Below are 11040 nucleotides of genomic sequence, written 5' to 3'. Positions count from 1 at the left end.
CAGAGAAATAAAGAGTCTGAATGAAGTCTGTTTTAATGGAGACAGACAGACAGAAGCAGGAACCCGTTAGTTGGGGGAAGCTGTATGTGATGTGGTGATTAGATGGAGGAAGACGACTCTCTGAGGTGATTCTGGGAAAGAATCAGCTGAAAGAAAAAGATGAAATGTTTATTCTGATTTGTTGTTGATGTTCTGCTTCTCTGCTTTAAAACTGAACGAGCCATAAAACTGAGAGACTCTTCATTTCTTTGTGAATCAGCAGATCACGAGTTTCTTCCTGTCTCACCATACCTCTGTCTCCCTGCAGAGTTTTGCTTCAGAGATGAACAGTCTTGTTGCTCTTCATGAACTTTACAAGTACATAAACAAATATTATGACCAGGTAACTCAAATACCCACACAGGTCATGTGACCTGCACATGTGCAACCTTTGATAAATATATTCCTTTGGATACATACATACATGCATACAGTTGAAACCTGAAGTTTTCATACTCTATATTAAAAAACAGGCTTTTTTTACACTGTCTGATGTGAAATCAGAATAAACTTTTCCGTTTCAGGTCAATTAAGATTTTCAAAATATTAAAGCATAGTAATCTTAGTGTATTTAAACTTTTGACTGTGAAGAAAATAATAAGAATTGCCTTAAAACATTCTCTCTCTCATTATTCAGGTATTTAGGAAATAGAAATAATTTTGAAAGTCCTAATTGACCTAAAACAGGAGAAGTTTATTCTGATTTCACATCAGATGGTGTAAAAAATGCATAAGCACTTTGAACCAGCTTGTTGCTGAACAGTTCTATATAAATACATTTGATTTGATTATTTGTGTCATTTATATGGTGTATGTAAACTTCTGCTTTCAATTGTAACTGCCTGCTTCTGTCTTCACATGTCTGTGTCCGTCCATCTTCAGATTGTCATATCTTTGGAGGAGGACACCTCGGGTCAGAAGATGCAGTTGGCTTATCGGCTGCAGCAGGTTGCTGCCATGGTGGAGAACAAAGTCACTGACCTTTGACCTGTGACTTTCTGAGGAGGAGTAGGAGGTTGGAGAACCAGGGACTGAAGCAGCAAATGGCTGTGACTCAGTGTCTTCCTCCTGTTGGTTGAAAGAAGTTTTATTATCAGTCTTCTGGTTCCTTCACGCAGCAGCAAACTGACATTAAACCAATAGTAAACAAACCCAAACCACCTGACACCAGCCTCTGGTTAACCCTGACAATTTACTCAATCAGATCAGGGAGTATTGTCATCACCTGCTGCCTTGCACTACATTTCCCAAAATGCTCTGCTGTCAGTGAGTCAAAAAGCACAAGATGAACTTGTTATTGATTTTAGATCTGCTGTTTCTATATTTTTGTCTTTTCTACTGAAGCCAGCAGCTTGGATCTCAAACATCTCTGGGACCAAATCTGGGATCCTTTAGAGTTTTACTGAACGCAATAACAGAATCTGAATCAGGGAGCGTTTCATCATGTCTCAGTGAGACTCCAGCTTCTAATCATTACATAATTAACTACTGCACTTAAAGAGCACTAACTCCAGCAGGAATAAATAAACTTCTAGTCAGTAAACCACCTTCTCCAACACCTGAACCACAGAGTCTGTTGGTTCAGATACCAGAGACTCTCTTGGAGTCTGGATGAGCTGAGATGTTTCCTATCAGCCCTGTGATGGTTTTTACTCCTCTATATCTGTTCATTGTATCTGAACAGAACTAGTCTGAAAATTTCATTAGCACCAGCTCCACCTGCAGAAGATTTACTTCATTAAATACACACAGAGAGATGTTTTAAATACATACATGCATACATTTGATTCCCTTTATCCATGTTTGGGTCATGATGGAAACCCAGCCCTCCTCTTTCCAGCATCACTCTCCAGCTCCTCCTGGGGAATCCCAAGGTATTACCAGACCAGAGAGAATATATACTCTCTCCAGAAACTTCTAGGTCAGTCCTGGGGTCTCATCCCAGTAAGAGGCATCAAGAAAACCAGAAGAGGGAGGTGCCCAGAAGGCATCCTAAACTTGAACCACCTCAGCTGACTCTTTATGATGAGGAGGTCTGAACTTTGACGTCAGACTTAGAGACAGCTGCTTCAGGGTCGGTGCACGCTAAAGGTCATGGTCTGAAGACACCAACAGACCCCTTCCTCGCGCTGGTGAAGTCCAAACTCAGCTATGTGGCAAGGACACTGATCTTTCTCTAATTCTTTAGGGGACATTAAGACATTAAAGAGACCCTGTCATACCCCCCACCCCCCAGAATGCCTTGGGGAACATGGTCGAAAGCCTCCTCCAAAGCAGCAAAACATAAGTGGACTGGACAGTCAAACTCCCATGATCCCCTCAGCAACTCTGCAAGGTTAAAGATCTGGTCCTCTTTTCCATGACTGGACAAAAGCCACCCTGGTCCTCCTGAATGCGAGGCTCAACAGTTGGTCGAAGCCTCCCTTCTGACACCCTGGAGTAAACTTTCGTGAAGAGTCTCAGAAGTGGAATCCCTCAATAGTTGGAACACACTCTCCGGTCTCCCTCTTTAAAAAAGGAAACCAACACCCCTGCCTGTAGCTCCACAGGTGTTGTCCCTGTCCTCCTTGCAGCACTGAAGAGACGTGCCAACCATGACAGCCCCTCAACATCCAGAGCCTTCAGCAACTCAGGGCAAATCTCATCCAATCCTGGGGCCTCATGCATGAAAGGTGCTTATGCACAAAAACGTTTTACACACACATCAGGATGTATAAAAATCAATGTTGCATGAAAGTGTGTGTAAATATTTGCAGTGTTGACCTATCATGAGAACGCCACGCAAAGTTTTCAGTCGACAGTATCAAACTACAAAGTATTAAAACTCATATAAATATGACTCCATTTAGTTTTCTGAACTCAAGGGGCATCTGAACATAATGTTTTCTCATGAGTTTAAGTATTTAGGGTTTAAAGCCAAACAATGAAACTGAACCACATTTAACCTCATACAACATAACATAACACACCTGAAAAAATATATCGGTTGAGAGGTGATGGACAGCCGAACTTCGCTTCACTCCCACCTTTATGCCTGACCATTTCACCTTGTTGTTCCTTCTGCAGGTGTGCTCTGCTCTGCAAACTGCAGCTTCACACTTGGCATGGTGTAAATGCCAGAGGACAGTGAGACAAATATGTTTTTATGTTCCACTACCTAATTTATGTATGTTTCTGACTCAGATTCTATATAATTCCAACATTTTTCTGCATCTAGACAATCTTTGTTGTGCAGAGAGAATTTCACACATAGGACATATTTGCATATTTAAATAGAGGTGTGTCAGGCGAGGAGTTCTGGGTGCTCAGTTCCACCTTCGTCAGGGTTTACCAAGGAAATGTGCTTGAAGTCATGCATATGCACAGTTTTGTGAATCTGAATTTCAAACTGTATCCGTCCACCAACCTTTGGTCTGAAAGCTGTGCACTCTTTGATACATGAGGTCCTTGGTGCCACAGAGGAGCTTTTAAATTACCTTGGTGACCTCAGCTGTGGTTATGGCCTTGCCTTGGAACACCGTCTCTGGTCTCCTTTTTTTAAAATAAAGACCATCCCCCCAGGCTGCCATTCCAAAGGTGCTGTCTCAGTTTTTAACAACGTGTCATTGATGTTGAGCAGATGATTCACCAGTATCTGCTCTCCCTGCTGAAAGACTCAGTCAGTCCTTTATTCCTTGGACCAATCTTGGTAGATCCTGCCGCTCTGGGAACACCCTCAGAGCTACATGTATGGAGCTATTCTGACCCATCTGACCATCAGTTTAGTTCTGCCTAATGACATGAGGTTTGATCAGCTTATGTACATTCAGGCTGATACACTATTAAAATATTCATCCATTTTCTTCAGATTCATCTAGTTTCCTGAATTTTTAATAAAATGTTTCTGACAGTCAAAGACTAATGACTTGTCCAGTGTGTAACCCTGCCCCTCACCCAGTGACAACTAGGAGACGCACCAATGGTTCCCTGCAACCCTGCACAGGAATAATCAGGTATAGAAAATGGATGATAATGGATCATAGATAATGGTTTTGACATTGTTTCTGGTGGAAATCTCTCAGAGATTCAGTCCATCAGCTCCTCCTTCAGTCCTGTTTTACAGCTCTGTTCACAGCAAGTGGTTGATTTTACACCACACTCCTCTTCCTCTCAAATGGATCTGAGATCTGAGCGCGTTGCCAAAAAAAAAGAAGTGGAGTTTCCCAGAAACAGAAAGTGGAGTTCTGCTGATCAGACAAGCTGATTGACGATAAAACAATCAGAAATGTATAAATGATTTAATCCCAGCTGTGCCTTGATCCTGTAGGTGGCATTATTTGTTCTGCAGGCTGACGCGTGTCCCAATGCATGATGGGAAATTAAAATGTTTGAACTAAAAGCATCATAGGTGTTCAGGTGAACTTAGCTGTATGTCCTTCAGCATGAAGTCCGTTCAAACCTGCTTCTCATCACTGAAAGAAGCTGCTGTGTCCGGTCAACTGATTAAACTAGTTTAACTGATTTAACCATCTGATGTTCCTTTTTCTAAACTGGTTAACTTGTGCACTCAGTTTAACTCTTGTAACTGCTTAACAAGATAACTGGTTTACCTCATTACCCTAATTTACCCAAGTAGGTAAACTAATTGAACTAGTAAAACTGGTTAGGCTAATAACACCAGTTTATTGCTGTCAACTGTTTAACGTCTGAAACTGTATGAAGGGTGCTACTGGTATAACCGGTTTACCCAATGTCATTTATTATCTGTATTAGGTAGCTAAGCTAACTAGTTTTCCTGGTTTATCTAGTTAAGCAGGTTTAAATGTTGGTACATCTAACTAGTTTAACTGTAACTAAACTGGTTAGTTGTAAAAGGTTAACCAGTTCCACCAGTGTAACTGGTTTAACAATTTTAACTGATATAACTAGTGCAACTGGTTTAACTAGGTTAACTGGTTAACCACTTTAACTAGTAAAATTGGTTAGGCAGAAATGACCAGTTTACTAGTGTGGATTTGTTTAACAGATTCATTGTTGGTGTTTCTGGTTAGACTGATTCAACTGGTATAAATGATTTAACTAGTTACCTGGTTTGACTGGTTTATCTCAGAGTTTTATAACCAGTTAAACTGATCAGATTGATTTTGCTGGTTGGACTGATTTAACAGGTTTAACTAGTTTTCTAGATGGACTTGTTTATCTGGTTGAACTGCAATAACTGGTTGAGTTAGTTAGCTGGTTTAACTGGTCAAACGGGTGTTTCTTGTAGCTGTTCTTTTTCACTTGGTGCAGTTTCCTTCTTCGGCGCCATCAAACGCCCAGCTGTTGCATGATGGGAAGGTGTCAGGTTACTGCGCCCACCTGCTGGTTGGCTTCAGTCTGACAGTACCACCTGCTTTCATTGTAACTAGCAGCATTTCCATGGTAACCTTTGGTTTTGTACCCGTGGTGTAATTAATAAAATGTATCTGGACTGAACCAGGACTCTGCTGAGCTCTTCTGGAGTGGCTTGGACTGTAGTAAACTCTCTGGACCCCATTCCCCACGGATTGTTTTTGCTGTTGAAATGACTCTGGTGGATTCCAATAAACAGGTTGAATTCTCTTGGACTCGATCGTATCTTTTTCCTGTAGTTGGACTGGGCTCAGCAGACTCTGATATAAAACTGTACTACCAGGTTTTTCTGAATGCTTTTTTCTTCTTCTTATCATATTCCTGCTCCATGTTTTTGCTGTGTATGTTCTGAGCCTGTGTTCGACCCGTAGTCGTGGTTCTTTGGTCCCAGTAACTTCTGCATGCATGTGTTGATGATGATAGTTTTTGGTGCTTTTTCTACTGTTTGTGTTTTAAATTAAGGGGTGGGGCTTCCACTCTGCTGGTCACCTGATCCTAACAGTTCTGACTGGTTGAGCTGTTTTTCTACTGAATAAAATGAGTTCTGAATGACAAAGTTCAAAAGGTTTTCTACTGAATGTACAGTTTGCTAATGGCATGTAAATGTCCCTGTAAATACCTGTGTGATGAAGATGATGATGAAGAGGCCTCAATTGGAAATGTGTTTTTATTGTGAAAAGGCAGGAAGCCAAACACAGTTTGTATTCTATAAAAATAAAATTATAATTTATCACCTTGTTGTGCTCATTTCTCTAACTAAGGCCATTTCTACAGTCTGACCTTCAGAGGTCAGAGGTTTAGGAACAGGAGGGAAGTCTCATGTCTCTGAGGGTTGCAAAAGTATTCACCCCTTATAGACAAAGAGCCAGAATGGGTGGTCGGTACAGCGTGGGATGACGAATGCTCATTGTTGTTTTTAGGAAGGTCTGTATCCATAGAGATGGAAAATACATGATTTTATTACAGATTTGGTGGCCATCCATTTTTTATCATCATATATGTGATAGTACAAAATGAAGGAGATGAGTCTACATTTGGAGAGGTGGCAGTAAATGTTTTAAACATTGCTCTTAGAGCCAAAGTGAAAGACTTTGTGTTGTATTTCACACATACCAGGACATCTCAATCAAGACCAGTGAAAGATCCCTGGGACGGAAAGAGCCAGCCCATCACCTACAAAGCATTACATCTTCACACATAGTGCGGCTGTGGAGGAAACATTTGAGTCAGGAGAACAACAAAACCAATCTCATCAGCTATTGTGAATAAATGGAAGAAGGCATAGTATTGCGAGAAGCTCAAGACCAAAGTATTCTTTGCAACAGTTGGTGATAGATGCTTCAGGATTACACAAGAAGGCAGTCAAAAGATGCCAGAACTTCACTGTGAGCAGGAAGACGAAAATGGACGTTTGCGCCTCCATGCTTCTAGAGAGGGCTTTGAAGTTTGTTTTTTTGCTTCAGAGAATACAGATGTGTTCATTCTATGTTTGGCAAACTGCGATGTGATTGGAGCTAAACTGTTCCAAAAGTCTAACAGCAAAGGCCATGTGAGATTCATTGATATTGGAAGAATTGCAACAGCAGCTAGTAGAGAAGTCTGCAAGGCTCCTCTTAGTATGCTGTGATATTGTGAGTGCTTTTGCAGGCAAAGGGAAGTCAAGTGCATTAAAACTTCTCTCAAACAGCAAAGATGCCTAGAAAGTGTTTCCAGAACTAGGCCAGGAATGGGACCTCACATCAGACTGATGGACAGGCTGGAGGCATTCACATGACTCCTGTTTGCACCCAAGGCATCGGCTTTGAAAGTCAATGATTTGAGGTACCACCTGTGTTGTGCCAAGAAAGGAGAGATTGAGAGCCACCAGCTGCCACCATGCTTGGAAAAACATGCACAACAAGCCAACTACCAAGCTGCCATCTGGAGAAGATGCTTGGAGCAAGACCCACACATTTCAAGCCCAGTAGGTAGAGGATAGAAAACTGAAAAGGAACAAGGGACTGAAAAGTTGGCCTTCCATTGGATGGAAGGCCAGCCAGCTTCAGGAGCATGGTTGGATCTGCTGGCTTGCAACTGTTCAAGGAAATGTGAAAGGTCAAAGTGTGTGGGTTTGGAAAATGGACTGATGTGTCATTAAGCTGATTTTCTGCAATAAGTTCAAATGAACTCTACCTTTTCATTGTAAAACTTATTTCACATTGAGTACTGAAATCGGTTAGTGACAACTCTTTAGACACTAGTTCCACCCCTAATAAATATGACAGTGTCTATACCTGATATAAAATGTGTTATAGTTTTCAGGAGTTCAGAACTCTTTAGGTTGTGTGTGTACTTTCTGTCATACCTTAAACTAGCATTCACTGGGCTTTTAAGAAGAAAAAACACAAAACTAAATGATAGTTTTCATATGAAAAAATCTATTTTAAAGCATAAACAATCAGATATACTGGGAAACATTGAGGAGTTGTCTCTTCTTAATGTTCATGTAGTTTTTCTTATACAAACCCAACCTAAAATATATAGTGAGCCACATTCACACAAAGAAGAAAAAGTATTAGTTGTATCTTAAAAATGTCTAGCTCACGTGAAATAGGAGGCTTTCATCTTGTTATGACTCTTTTCTTTATGTCCTTACCATGATATTTATTCCCTGGCAACTATTCATACATAGATGTCCATGTAATATGTGTCTGTATTTTAGAAAGTGACAAAATAGGGGTAGGGTTACAAACCGTGCGCTTAAACAAGGACGGCTACCAAATCTACAATCCTATCACCTGTTTTCCATCTCTAGAGATATAGCCCTTGTGAGCCTTCATCACCTTAGACGGTACTGGTCCATCAAATTTGGAGAATGGGCTCATCATCTATTAGCAGTCTTCATGTTATGTTGCTGTACATTCTGAAATTTAAATTGTTTTTTAAATTTAATTATAAGTAATTAACCCACAGTACACAAAATACTTCAGATAAATGAAATGTTTAATAATTGTAAAACAATAAACTAAAAAGTGGTGTGTGCTCCTTTGCACTGAAGTCCCAATCATTCCCTGTAAAAGCCACATCATTTGTTAAATAAATAAACCATCTGTGAGTGATCCAAGTGTCAAACGATCTCAGTCTATATTCACCTGTTCTGAAAGAATCAACAGCAGTCCAACATAAATGATAAGGTCTACCATCAAGCGAGAGACATCATGAAGACCAAGGAACTCTCCACACAGGTTTAGATTTATGGGATTTTGACTCATTGAAACAGAGATACACTGGAACTGCCAGCCACAGTGAAATTTATGGTAACGAGACAAGAATGTGTGCTGCCATTTTGCTACGTGCTTCGTGGACATCCTTACTGACAGAATGGCAGCAAACCATAAATATAAGAGTAAAAAAACTAATCTCAACAAAGGAGTCTAATGTTGTTGCTTTCACTCTTTATGCTGAATGCTGTCAGAAAATAGTTCATACATTAAAGAAATATCTGTGCTAAAGTAAAAATTTGCCCACATCATCCAATTGCAATCAGATAGCCCCAAACAAGTCTGAATTTCTTTAGAGAAAAAAATGTTTTTATGGACCCCTTTTATCCTCGTACTTCCTACTGGACTGACATGACCCCACACCAGCAGCAGAGTTATTCTGGACATCTTCAGGTACAAAAAGCCTGCTCAGCTGCTAGCTGTTTAAAGATAATTAAACAACCATACTTGGACATCTTCTGAAGATTTAACTTTTTTTGTTAGTTTTGTTTTGTTTTTATGGCTAAAAGTTTTAATGAACTGTGTATCAAAATCCTTCTTAGTGGTCATTCCAGGGTTCCTGTGTTTCAGTGCCCTGACCCCCCTCATTCTCAACTACATCCGCCCCTGCGCCTTCAGCCTGGTCCCTCAGCGCGCATGCGCACAGCTGGGTGTCGGATGTCAAACCGAACAGCTGTTGAATCGTGTTGGGCAGAACCGAGACAGCACGTGTAACAAACCCAGAATAACTGCTCGAGCCCGGTCCAGGAAGTGGCACGGAGCTGGTTCTGAGCCGTCCCAGTGAAGGAGAAACTGGGTCGGAACCAGAGGGAGAACCACCGAGCTAACAAAGCTAAGAGGCGAAGCGTCACCTGCCAGACAGGCCGCGACCCGGTAAGAGGAGCGTGGAGAGGGTCGGTGGAGCCTCGGAACCGCTCCGGTTGGACCGTCTCCGACTTTCAGCGACTCCTTCTAGTGCTGTTCAGTCGGCACTGACCCGGTTCGGCTTGAGACGCAGAAACCGACATGTTGATAGGTAAATTAGACCTGACCCGGGTTAGCGAACAGGTGTGTGACTTATCAGAACTAACCGAGCTGTCCCACCAGACTTCATGCAAAGAATCCAACATTTTAGAAACTTTGTCCTCTTAGGGTTTGGCTCATGAACTAATTTTACTTCCGGGTGATTTCAAAATAAAGTTGTGAGGATAGGTTCGGCTTTGGACTGAAGCTCACAGTGACCTGGGATTAATCAAAATAACAGATTTTATTCACGTTATTTTCTGGTTTTGCCACCTTTGTCAGTCTCCAAATTCTAACATTTTCAAGTTTATTTCTCCATGAAGCTAAACTTCAGGGACTTTCTAGAAAATAAAATGTTTGGAAGAGCTGTAAATATTCAGGCTTCCTGTTGATGCTCACCTTCTTAAATTTAAACTTTTTAAATAAAGTTCATTGTGTGTTTGAAATAGACTCTTTTTCTTTTTAAATCAAGTTTAGTGTGTCTGAAATAGACAGTTTCTTTTTAAAATAAAGTTTACTGTGTGTCTAAAATAGACTGTTTCTTTTTATTTTTAAATAAAGTTTACTGTGGGTCTGAAATAGACTCTGACTCTGTTGTTTATTTTCTCAGCAGCTGTCAGCGCTGCAACCGGAAGCTCCGCCCCCACTGGCAGGAAACACAGAAGAAGAGGCAAAAAGCACAGGAGAGCTCCAGCTGATGACCACAGGTGAGGGTTCACTTTGTTTACCACAGGAAGTGATGACGAGTGTGGGGGCGGGGCTTATCTCTATTAAAACAGAGTTAATCCATTAAATTGAGAATTATTCTGTCATTTATGAAATAAATGAAGGACAGCGATCATGTTCTGATCTATTGACAACTTCCTGTCTTTCTTGTTTGTAAACATGAAGGACTGATTATTTTTCACTTATGGGTTCTGCCCCGGTTTTTATTTACAATACATAACAAAATTATTATGTATGTAATAATCAAACAACTCAATAATATAAAATCTGTTTAAAAAGTAGAAACTTTGAATTTATTGTGTTACATTAAACACAGTGTACAACCTGTAATTGAAACAAGTCCATCTGTAACTACTCCTCTACAGAAATGGGATCAGTGACCCGGAGACACACAGATCCTAAAATAGAATCAGAAACCAGGATCATGATCCAGCACACACAACACTAACACACAGAAACACACAGCAGTTCTACATGTTGTGTTCAAGGGCCACCTCAGCTGCAGTGAAATAGACTCAGGCTGCTGTGTTTTTAATCTGTGTGTGTGTGTGTGTGTGCATTAGTGTGTTTTTGTATCAGTGTGTTTCAGCAGCTTGTGTGTTGTGCTTTGCTGCAGAAATGCTGTTAAAACCCAGCTCAC

At 40.8% G+C, this 11040-nt stretch overlaps 1 long non-coding RNA gene across 1 annotated transcript; it reads left to right on the top strand.

Moving 5' to 3' along the window:
• The first annotated feature begins 54 nt into the window (after positions 1-54).
• On the top strand, positions 55-6145 carry LOC119617121. The gene is made up of 2 exons (XR_005233305.1): positions 55-382; positions 922-6145. It is a non-coding gene; the product is annotated as an uncharacterized LOC119617121 (long non-coding RNA).
• Positions 6146-11040: the final 4895 nt, after the last annotated feature.

This window comes from Kryptolebias marmoratus, linkage group LG6 (assembly GCF_001649575.2).
Source record: "Kryptolebias marmoratus isolate JLee-2015 linkage group LG6, ASM164957v2, whole genome shotgun sequence".
In the NCBI taxonomy this organism is placed as follows: Eukaryota; Metazoa; Chordata; class Actinopteri; order Cyprinodontiformes; family Rivulidae; genus Kryptolebias; species Kryptolebias marmoratus.
Note: the sequence above shows the minus strand (reverse complement) of the source record. Positions and strands in the feature narration are given on the sequence as shown.